The sequence below is a fragment of the Leopardus geoffroyi genome, chromosome A1 (genome assembly GCF_018350155.1).
Source record: "Leopardus geoffroyi isolate Oge1 chromosome A1, O.geoffroyi_Oge1_pat1.0, whole genome shotgun sequence".
In the NCBI taxonomy this organism is placed as follows: Eukaryota; Metazoa; Chordata; class Mammalia; order Carnivora; family Felidae; genus Leopardus; species Leopardus geoffroyi.
The window spans coordinates 8,164,551-8,174,874 of NC_059326.1; positions in this window are offsets into that span (position 1 = coordinate 8,164,551).

Sequence of the window (10,324 nt, forward strand, 5' to 3'; positions counted from 1 at the left end):
TAGAAACACCTTTGCTACCACAATATATGCCAAACCATTTTACACTTAAATTATGAGAAAATACAGAATTAATGAAGGTTCACTGAGTGTTTCTAGATATATTCTTTCAACTAAGAAAATGGGAAATTTCTTCTTTACCATAGTTCTAAGAATACTACATACCCTTCCTGACCAGGAGAGGGTACTATGAAATTAATGAGCATAGTTTAAATGGAAAGCTGATGCTTCAAACAAATGGGAATACTTTCTGAAGGTCTATTCACTTCCCCTCTCTCTCCTTTTCCTCTTTTACCTTCTTTGTAAAGAATACCAGTGATCCTGATTGCTGGATACACAAAAAATCACCTGGGGATCTTGTGAAGGAATTTTGGTACTGGGTCTGAATCTCAGAAATTCCAATAAGACCAGAATGGATCCTAGGAAGTGTACTTTTGAAAAGCTCTCCAGGCTTGAGAACCTTTGATTTGTATGCTTGCTTTCCTCTATGCTCACTTTTGCCTTTGTATTAGCAAGAGTCATTGGCATTAATTAGTTAATTCTTCTGGCCTACCTCACTGCTGAAAAGCTTGCCATTTCTTAATTCCTGCAGTCTTTACTATGTGCTTGGAGTTGAATTATTTGGGTTCCTGCATTAGAGTCCATTGCAGGGCTGTCTGAGTTACCTGTCTAGGTGTCCAACTCTAATTAGGCATTTTTTCTTTCAGCGTTTGTGACTTTATTGAAGAATTAGTTTAGTATTTTCCTGGTCTTTTTTTTTTTTTTTGCTTGTGAACTATCTTTGGGTTCAAGGGGAACTTCATAGGTTGGTGGCTAATTGAAATTCATTTTATTCACATTAAAATGATAAAATTCACAATAAAAGATGGAAGCATGCCTAACAAGGTGCAATCTAATTCTTTCTTAAGCCTCTCAATATATATGAGGATAAAGGGATTTGTGGGTTTTATTGTCTGGAAGTGTTGGGGGCGGTTGGCAAAAAATTAAGCACTATTTGGCTTACACGCCATGGGATGGCTCTTTCCTACCCTCTGTGCAAAATACAGCTGATAGGTGTACCATGTTTCCTTAATTGTGCCCTTTGCAGTGTTATCCCTCTTTCAGGAGTACACACAACCACTGTACAACCCAGTGCTCGCCTGTGTTTCGTTACTCCTTCAAACGCAGACATGCAAGAATGTAAAAGGTGATCTGAACAAATAGATGATGAAGTTTTGAAAAACAGACCGTGTTGTGTATCATCTTCCGCTGAAATTTACCATCGATTAAATTTTTTTTTATCAAGCACCTAAAATCTATATATTAACTAAATTTTGACTTGCTATTTGAATAAAGCAAAACTAAGAATGTTGTGACACTTTTTAGACCTGTTTAGCTCATGATTTCAAAACAAATTTAGATTCCTTCATGTACAATGAATGTTTAAGAATGTATATGTTTAGTTTTTTTTTATTATAGATGCTTATGTTTAAGAATATACTGTTAGTTTTTGGGGCGCCTGGGTGGCACAGTCGGTTAAGCGTCCGACTTCAGCCAGGTCACGATCTCGCGGTCCGTGAGTTCGAGCCCCGCATCAGGCTCTGGGCTGATGGCTCAGAGCCTGGGGCCTGTTTCCCATTCTGTGTCTCCCTCTCTCTCTGCCCCTCCCCTGTTCATGCTCTGTCTCTCTCTGTCCCAAAAATAAATAAACGTTGGAAAAAAAAAAAAAAAATTAAAAAAAAAAATATACTGTTAGTTTTTGAATCGAATTTCAGCAGTTGTTTTTTTGATTGAAAAAAGTAAAAGGGACTTTAATATATATATATATACACGTATATGTACATATATATATACACACATATATACATGTATATACTATGTATATATGTGTGTATATATATATATATAATGTTTAATATTAGAGAGCAAGAGAGCACGAGCAGGGGAGGGGCAGAGAGATAGAGACAGAATCTGAAGCAGGCTCCTGGCTCCGAGCTGTCAGCACAGGGCCCGATGCGGGGCTTGAACTCAGGAACCATGAGATCATGACCTGAGCCGAAGTCTGATGCTTAACCAACCGGCGCCCCTCTTTTAAAGATAAATCAAGTTTAGAAAACTTAGAGTTTGCTTTCAGATCTCGAGTTTATTTCTGGAGCCAGTAGACCTGCTTTGCCAGTTGTACTTTGTCATTTTGCTTTTCTTTAGCGTCTTGAACTAGTGGAGACAGGAAGAGTCTATGTTGTTCATCTCTGTGACAGAATAGAGGTCGCAGAGGGTATGGCTTTGGGTCAGTGAAGGACCAGGTGAAATTCTGCTTCAACTTCACCTAGGCTGTTTTACTTTTGGTGAGATGGATTGATTTTAATTTTTTTTTTTTTTTTTTTAACGTTTATTTATTTTTGGGACAGAGAGAGACAGAGCATGAACGGGGGAGGGGCAGAGAGAGAGGGAGACACAGAATCGGAAACGGGCTCCAGGCTCTGAGCCATCAGCCCAGAGCCCGACGCGGGGCTCGAACTCACGGACCGCGAGATCGTGACCTGGCTGAAGTCGGACGCTTAACCGACTGCGCCACCCAGGCGCCCCTAGATGGATTGATTTTAACCGAAGACTTAGACCACTCTTTTTATTTGTTTGTTTTCTGTATTATATTTTGTATAATTATATTGTATTATATTTTATAATCCCTTTCTGTCATCACTCTCTGATGCCCTAAACCTAACCATTCTAGTGAATACATAGACCTTTAATTTGAAAAGAAAATTCCATGGGGGTTCAAGTACTGGATTTAATTTTTAGCATTCCTAATTTAATGTTATTTCACAGAGTTTTGAATATACTTGAGATACTTTAGTTACCATAGTTATCATAATCATAGTTATTAGAGAAGTTATGACCAAAGAAGTATTGTGTCAGTCATAGGGGAAAACACTGCTGAACTTAATACTACTGATGTTTTGATGTTTTGCCTGATCACATGAGAAAGTCATGAGATCAAGACAAGTAAGGGCAGCCATAGTCTTGGTCCATTACACGCTGTGGCTTCCAAGTAGGCAGTACATTAGGAAAATTTGAGAAGAGAAAAGGAACTGATAAGGCACAAGAAATGCTGTATTGTTCTTCCTTTTAAACTTTTTTTCTTGAAAATTTCAGACATCCAAACGTAGGTAGAAAAAGACCATACAATCTCATGTTCCATAATATACTCATGACCAGCCTTACTTCATTGACATTTTTTTATCCACTTTCGCCCTCAATATTTTTGGAAAGAAATTTCATTCATCAATTCCATGCTGAACTATTTCATTATATAAAGCTAACCATAACCGCAGTATTATACCTAAGTGGACAATAATTCCTTATAATTCAGTGTCTAGTCAGTATTCAGATTTCTGATAGTCCAATAAGTGTTATAAACTTCTTTATTTGCAACTGCTTTGTTTGAATCAGGATCCAAGTAACTCACATTGTGATTGGTTTTTGTGGCAGTTGTCTTTTGATTCATGGGTTCAACCTCCATCTATTTCTCTTTTCTTTCACTTGCTATTTGTTAAAGAGACCAAGTTGTTCTGTACAACTTCTCACAGTCTAGCTTTTGTTGTTTGTGTCCTTGTGATACAGTTTCACATGTTCTTCTCACCTCTGCATTTCCTATAAATTGCTAGTTGAATCTACAGATTTACTCACATTCAGGCTTATTATTTTGGAAGAGATCGATTAATGGTGTTCCATAAAAAGACATAAAAAGACACCTAATGCCTAGTGGGCTCTCATTTTGTGTTATTGGTGGCCACCGACGCCCAATGCATACGCTCATTTATTTATTAGGGGTTGCAAAATTCTAAATCTGTCATTCATTCCCTCTTCGCTTTTTTATCCGGACTACTCCCTTGGAAGGAAACTTACTGTGATCTACCATTTGGTTACCTGAGGGTAGAGTTGATATAGAAAAGACAGGGAAAATATGCTTTCTTTTTTACTTTGTTTTTAGCCATTTTCAAAATAAGGTGATTTTTTTGTTTTTTAAATATTCTATAACAGGGTTTAGCTTTGGGCAAAGATAGGCAAGACTAGCTTTATCCCACCATACCCTTTATTTCACCTTCCACTTTGTAGAATTCATTTGTCTTACTTTGGCTGTCTGGCATCCACTCTCACTTTCTGAACATTCAGAATTCTTTAGGCAAATCACCTTTCCTCTATTGCGTGTTTCCTTGGGGGAAGATCACGCATACCTGCCTCTGTAGAATTCTGTAAAGGCGTGCCTCTCTGCTCCTGGTGCCTCGTGGGGCAGGTCTGTGACCTGAGTCAACCAATCAAACCTCTTGCCTGGACTTGGACTCCAGAGAACAAGGGCATGAGGAAGACAGTGAGGTGGCTCATCACTGGCAGAAATAACGCCCTTTGGTGCCGCATGATTATTGCTGTGTCGCTGCTGCTTTATCTCTGGAGCTCCATTGGCTCCCTATTATTTTCTTACCTGTTCTTTGGCTTTTTATTGAAGCTACTACTGATGTAGAAAATGTTGGGGTTCGGAGCCAATGGCCAAGAAAGAATTCTTGAGATGTCTTTGGTGCAAAAAGGTGGTTTTATTAAAGCATGGGGACAGGACCGTGGGCAGAAAGCTGCGCTGGGGTTGTAAAGAGTGACTGATTATATACTTTCAGATTGGGAGGGGGTTAGGGATAGCACACGTCTCCAAGGTATTTTGGAAACAAGGTTTCCAGGATCCTGAGGAGACTAGCTTTTGTCAGGAAAAGGCAATTTATTACTGTTTAGTAAAAACTCAGTCATGACACCCTTCAGATGTGTGTCAGTGGGCTATATGCTTGGAGGATGATTGTTTACATTTGCGGGGGCGGGGAGGGTAGAGAGAAAGGAAGTTTCCAAAGGAATTTTTATGTGTTAAAGTAGACTTAACAGGATCCTGGAGGTTGGGATAACGTGAAGCTAAGATTGCCTTTTGTCCTTAGCAAAGTGTCATCAAGGAGGCAACTGAGCTCCCAGAGGAATGTCACTCTGGGTCTCAAGGACTTGTCAACGGGCTGTAAGTTGTAAGGAAACTTAATTTTTATCTTTTACCTTTGTTCCCCACATCGCTATCATTCCAGTAAATTCACTGTGCTTAAGATAAACAGTACATTTTGTTGTTTCCGGTCAGGATCTCTGAATGCTGTGGAAATTGGCATCAGATAGTTGGTGTTATGGGGAGCACATCCCCAGAGACTTGTGGGAAGCAGGGGTTAGTTATCTGACTGGGATAGGTTAGGCAGTGAATCTGGGTAGGAAGTCTAGCTGTCTTTCCAGTGGTTCTCTGGTCACATGAAATCACATGCCCAATTCATAGCAAAGCTCTGGGCAACCAGAATGTGGAAAAGTCAGGATGGTGGAGTGGTGGCTTCTGGTTGTACTGGAAAGTTTAAAGTAGGTAAATACCAAGTTCAAATCCACAAGCCAACCTATCGAAGCCTAAAGAATGTAGTCTTACAGGCATAGTTCTGTAGCAAAAACCAGCGTGAGGCTCCAGAATTGGCCCAGTTGTGGAAGCCACTGCCTTACCAGATCTAATGTATGAAAATCGGAGCACTGATTAGAGCCCTGAGAATTAAGTAGGAATGTGATTTAGCAAGGAAGCAATTTCTTCACTTAGACAGAGGGTGTTTCTTTCTTAAGACCTTTTCACCTGAGGGGGTCAGTTTACCAGAGAAAACCAATTACTTACTGTCTTGTCACTGTGCTCTATTCCCAAACCCGGAGCTAGTGTTAAGAGCCTAGCATGCCCCCTGGAGGCCAAATCCAAAGAAATCTAGCGTGGAGGAGGAATTTGGGGACTGCTAATTTTTATATCCCAAGAATTTCAGGAACGTGCAAAAGAATAGAGGTTGAATGTGCTTTTCGAATCTTAGTATGATCCCCTTATACAAGATACTTCTAGACACGTTTAACTCGAGAAGATGGATGCGGTTTTAATTGTTTGCAAAATTGCATTTAACACAGGCCCGCACTAAATGAAGCTGAGAGGCCAGAGGTTGTTAGTATTGTGTAAAGCAGCGGTTCTTAAACTTTTTTGTGCATCGGGCTCATGGGAGGGTTTTTAGTAACACAGACTGCAACGCCTCCCCCAACCCCCGCAGAGTTTGTGATTCTGGAGGTTTGAGTTGAAGCCTGAGAATTTGCATTTCCCACAAATTCTGAGGTGATGATGATAATCCAGGGATCACACTTCTGAGCACAGCAGGTGTAGAAGGAGGAAGTCAAATACTTTTGAGAGACAGGAGCCTTGGGATTTTTGGTTTGCTTGTATAAATCTGTTCACTGTCCACCTAACTGGCTTTCCCAGGATAAGCTAGGTAACTATTATACCTTTATCAAGGGCTTCAAGCATATATTAGTGCTGGCTTCACAGCATCAATATAGGCTTTTTAATTGAAGGTTATTGAGGCAAAATTTACATAAAGTTGATGGATAACCTTGCCCTATTCCCAATCTTATGGGACAAGTGTCCAGTCTTTTTACTGTTATGTATTGTGTTAGCTGTACAGTTTTGTGTGTGTGTGTGTGTGTGTGTGTGTGTGTGTGTGTGTGTGTGTGTTTCTTTGGTAGGTAGATGCCCTTTATCAGCTTGATTCTAGTTTTTTGAGAATTTTTATCATGAATGGAATTTTGAATTTAGTTACAATTTTCTTTTGTATCTATTGAGATAGTCATGTGTTCCCCCCCCCCCCTTAATCTGTTAGTATAGTGCATTAAGTAATTTTCAGATGCTGAGCCAGACTTGCGTCCTCTAGATAAATTCCACTTGGACAGATGTATTATCTTTTTCATATATTGCTTGATTTGTTAATATTTTATTGTGACTTTGTTATGTTCATGAGAGATATTAGTCTGTAGTGTTGCAGTGTGTCTCTGTAAATGCCCCATTTGACCAGAAATGCAGCATATCCAGTCAACCCGTCCCCAAATGCCAAGCCATCTCTGAGCTTTCTACTTACTTCCGTGTTCCTTACTCTTTTTTCTGGTAAAAGCTTCCTGCCTTCTGGCCCAGTTTGGTATTCTCCAGATGGAGTCCTGTTTTCATGAAGTGTTAAATAAAGAGTGTCCCCTAACTTGTCTTCTTTATTTAACAGTAGTTCACTTTTCATGCACAGACAGTCCCCACCTTAGGATATTAGACTTATGATTTTTTGACTTTATGATGGTGTGAAAGGGATACACGTTCCATAGAAACTGCACTTGGAATTTTGACCTTTCCCTAGGCTGTGATATGTAGTAGGATCCTCTCGCAATGCTGGGCATTGGCAGCTCCCAGGTAGCTGTGCGACTGTGAGAGTAAACAGCCGACACACAACCATTCTGTTTTCCACTTTCAGTACAGTATTCAGCACATTACATGAGATATTCAACACTTTATTATAAAACAGGCTTTGTGTTAGATGACTTCATCCAACTGTAGGTTAATATAAGAGCCCTGAGAACAGTTAAGTGGGCTGGGCTAAGTAAGCTGTGATGTTTGGTAGGTTAGGATTTTCGACTTAGGATACTTTCAACTTACGATGGCTTTCTTGGGGTATAACTCAAGGAAGATCTGTAATTTCTTGGTCTGGTTTTGCATCAGGATAATGCTGACTTCATAAAATGAGTTGGGAAGTGTTCCTTGCTTCTGTCTTCTGGAAACACTTGTGTAGAGTTGATTTATTTGTTCCTTAAATATTTGGCAGTGAAACCATTTGGGCTAGGTCCCATCTTGATCATATTCTAGCTGTATATCATCCCCAAGAAAGCGGTCCCTAAGTAACCATCTGAAGGTATGTAGGTCCAGAAACTTATTCCTGTGAGCACAACCAGATCATTCTGGCTCCCGGGACTATCTTGAGCTAATCAAATGAGACTGCTTTTTCAAGCCCCCACCGAGTCAGGAACTGTACCAAGAGTTATATATTTACATTATTTTATGCATTCTGTGATTTAAAATGCCAATATTTACAGTGAAGGATATAGCTCTCCAGTAACCACAATGTGTGTGTTCTCTGTCTAGAGCAGGGCTTCAGCAAAGTCCTGCCAAATTCAGCTGGCTGCTTGTTTTGTTTTTTGGAGGACTGCTGTGCACATTTGTTAGTATATGGTCTATGGTTGCTTCGTGCTTCAATGGCAGGTAAGTAATTGTGACAGACTGTATAACCCACAAAGCCTAAAATACTTATTCTCTGGCCATTGATAAAGAGAGTTTGCTGACCCTTCATCGAAAGCAGTGATTCTCAACCTTGGCCACATACTAGACATACTGGAATCACCTGGATGACATTAGGTGATTTGAAAAAATACTAATGTCCGCCCTCCCCTCCTAGAAATTTTCTGATTTAGTTGGCCTGGAGATTGGCAATGTTGAAAGCCCCCTAGGTGATTCTCCATGGCAGCTAAGACTGAAAACCACTGGCCCATGAAAGGGCTTACTTGTATTTATTTTACTGCCCATCCCACACTGATTATTCTAATGTGCATTTAGAAGAGGGCTGAGAAGAATTCACTTGGCCAGTAGTTTCCAGATCTGGATGTGTATCAGTCACGTGGAAAGTTTTAAAAACAGATTCTGAGGGGTGCCTGGGTGGCTCAGCCAGTTAAGCGTCTGACTTCGGCTCAGGTCATGATCTCACGGTTCGTGAGTTCAAGCCCCACATCGGGCTCTGTGCTGACAGCTCAGAGCCTGGAGCCTGCTTCAGATTCTGTGTCTCCCTCCCTCTCTCTCTGCCTCTCCCCCACTCACACTCTATTTCTCTCTCTCTCTCTCTCTCTCTCAAAAATAAACATTAAAAAAAGAATTAAAAAAAAAAAAGAATTGGTCACCTTCAGAGGATGATAGGGAACCAATTTATTAAAAAAAAAAAACAGATTCTGAGACCTCACTCCAGACTGACTGGATCAGAATCTCCAGGGATTAAAAAAAAAAATTCCTTGGGTGGTTCTGATATGCAGGCATTTCATTAAAAGAGAACTGAACCTAGGACACCTTATTCTTATCAGCAGGATTTTTGGACATTGAGGGATTATTTGGTGAGTGTAGGAGTGGAGAAAAGGGGTTTCTTGAGGCTGTGTGATGCAGGATGTAAATGATCTTATTGAATAGTCCAGCCTCATAGAAATACCCGCTGTGTAGCGATAAGAGTATCCGTTTCTTCTAGATCTGGGTATATCTAGCCCCTCTTGTACCGTGCTGGATAAAAAGGAACATGTCTTTCCTCTTTGTTCCTTTTATATGGACTCCACAGAGACAAATCATTCCACCAATATTCTTTCTTCAGATAATCAGATAATTAGGTCACATTATGGGAGATTAAGCGGTAACATTTTTTTCCCTCACTTCTGTCTCGACTGTGTAACCCCATCAGCTTGTGCATTTTTCTAGTCTCTTCCGTATCACATTTACTAATCGTATCTTAGGATAGATACTTTAAAGATGGCTAAACTCCTTCATGCTCTGTTTTTACCCTGAGCCATCTCAATCCAGTGCCCTGATGTACTTACTGGACCTCCAGTAGTTTTTGCTCAAAGATGAAACCCATCTTTTCATGTCTTAACTGTATGAAACAATACCATTTGTGCTCTCTTCACTTTGGATGAAAATTGTAAAAGCATGGAAAGCTGAGCTGAAAGGGTCTTTAGAGGCCATTATGTCTACCATTAAAAAGGGCAATACTGTAGGCAGTCTAGGCGGGTACAGATAGTGCTGATGTGTCTCATTGGGAGGTACTTCATACTCTACCTTGTACAAGTGTTGATACTGGGTTTACAGTCTGTAACATGGGCACCTTAGCCATGAAGAATCTGAACCACGCCAAGTCCATCTGTGTGTGACGCTGATGCCTGGAGGGAGCCGAATAACCATGGTCAGGTCTCTCCGAGACTTACCCTCCTTGAGTGTACTGAGGAAGATGAGTATCTACTTTGCAGGGTTGTTAAGGGAGTATACAGTAAGTTGATATAGAAGATCCCTCTGTAAACCATGAAGTCCTTTTTGGTTTGGGAAAATTATTGAACAGGAAGAAAAACAAAACTAAGTAACTATGGAAATCTCCCAGTTCTTACGTGGGCTTCTGGCCCAGAAGGCATTCGGTAGACTTAAAAGGAATGGTCTTGGAAATAAAAATTTCTAATATTTTACACCGAGTGCTATTCGCTAGTCCAGCGGTCGTTGATTACCCTACAGGGAGAAGCTGTAAGCAGTGCTGTCAAATGGAAAACTGTCTGTGTTCAAGAGATCACAGAGAAGTCAATCATCTAGTTGTACTTGAAGGCATTTGCGATATTACGTATTGTAACTTAGAAAATCAGAGATACTGGGGCATCTGACTTC